Source organism: Hemiscyllium ocellatum, chromosome 8, assembly GCF_020745735.1.
Source record: "Hemiscyllium ocellatum isolate sHemOce1 chromosome 8, sHemOce1.pat.X.cur, whole genome shotgun sequence".
Lineage (NCBI taxonomy): Eukaryota > Metazoa > Chordata > Chondrichthyes > Orectolobiformes > Hemiscylliidae > Hemiscyllium > Hemiscyllium ocellatum.
In genome coordinates this window covers 70,075,200-70,077,084 of record NC_083408.1, presented here as the reverse complement: position 1 = coordinate 70,077,084, position 1,885 = coordinate 70,075,200, and the positions used below count along the sequence as shown (strand labels likewise).

Sequence of the window (1,885 nt, the reverse complement as noted above, 5' to 3'; positions counted from 1 at the left end):
GTTAAAGGTGGTGTTCATAGCTCTTGCTTGGAGTTGCACCAAGGGTGTTTGGTCCTAAGACCAATAGCTTGCTATTATCTTTCAAGAGCTGAGTTAGTCGTGGATTTGAACCATGAGAAAATGCATTAGCAGTTCTTTGTGTCCCCAGATCCCTCTTAGTAATTAAATAGATTTTAACTTTTATTTTTAGAACCACAATCTAATGTTTAGATTAGATTATAAATACATAATATTCATCCTAGGATGAGTTCTGGTTTTAGAATTAGAAGTAGTATTGGTAAAAGACGGAGAGTAAGGAGTGTATGTTCTTGTGTGTGGGATGGGGTGAGGGAAGAATGTGGCTGGAGGTGGGGCCACGTTGAGTTATTCGAAATATGTAAAGTGAATAGGAAGTAGTAATTAATACACCTAGGCCTATAGGGATAATAGTTCAATTGCATCAGTTGAATAAGGAGGAAATAATAAATAATTCTCCTATAAGATTAGGTGTGGGTGGTAATGCTATGTTGGTCAAGAATCATCAGGTTGCTACGAGGGGTAAGGCAATTTGAATTCCTCAAGCTAATAGTAATGTTCGGCCATTGATTCATTCATAATTGGTGGTTGCTAGGTAGAATAGGGCTGATGACATTAATCCATGTGCAATTATTAAGGTGATAGCTCCTGCGAAGCTTCATGGTGTTTGGGTTAGGATAGCTCCTACATCTAGTCCTAAATGGCTTACTGAAGAATAAGCAATGAGGGATTTTAGGTCTTTTTGTCATAAGTAAATGGAGCTAGTTGTAACATTACCTCAAATAGCTGGATTATGAATGGATAAGCTAGGGCCAACATGACACCAATTGTTAAAGTTCACTTGCGCCAAACAAACACACACTCCATACACTCACGCATTCTCTCTCTCATATGCTCACATATACACTCCCACACTCACATGCGTGCATGCACCCTCTCACAGACTTATACCCCTTTATACTCACACTCACACACATACACACACTCTCTCACAGACACTCATACGCGCGCGCACACACACACACACACACACACACACATATAAGTTTGTGGGGTGAATTTGTATTTGCAGAATTAGATTTTATTTTGCTCTAAAACCTCATGAATCCATGTAAGATTCTGTAAATCCCTTTTTTAGATTAGAATCAGTCTGACCATTGTGGCACAGACAGTCTCACACAGGGCACCTCACACCTTCAATGCATTATCAAGGCCAACATGGCACCTATTGTTAAAGTTCACTTGAGAATGTAACTTTAAAAAAGTTCTGGGATTTACATATGAAAGAACTGAAACCAACATACCCATTCTAAAAGATGAGAGACTTAACAAACAATCCAGGTCTTTTTCAATATAGTCATGATTTGGAGATGCCGGTGTTGGACTGGGGTGTACAAAGTTAAAAATCACACAACACCAGGTTATAGTCCAACAGGTTTAATTGGAAGCACACTAGCTTTCGGAATGACGCTCCTTCATCGGGTGATTAAGGAGTGTCGCTCTGAAAACTAGTGTGCTTCCAATTAAACCTGTTGGACTATAACCTGGTGTTGTGTGATTTTTAACTTTTTCAATATATAATTTCAGTTGCATCACACTGTAAACTTTTGCTATAAATTCTGTGTCTTACGATCTTATACTCCACAACGACCTGATGAAGGAGCAGTGCTCCGAAAGCTAGTGCTTCCAAATAAACCTGTTGGACTATAACCTGGTGTTGTGTGATTTTTAACTTCATCAAGGGAGTGGATATGCTCCTGAATAATACCATGCTATGTCAATATCAACAGCATGTGCCAGTAGCACAAGATGGGACGAACTCATTGCATGTGATTCAAACAAATGGCCATGTCTGAAAGTCAAAGGACAC

General features: G+C 39.2%; 1 pseudogene; it reads right to left on the bottom strand.

Annotated features, from left to right (window-relative positions):
* Positions 1–233: 233 nt before the first annotated feature.
* On the bottom strand, positions 234–834 carry LOC132818188 (NADH-ubiquinone oxidoreductase chain 4-like; annotated as a pseudogene).
* Positions 835–1,885: the final 1,051 nt, after the last annotated feature.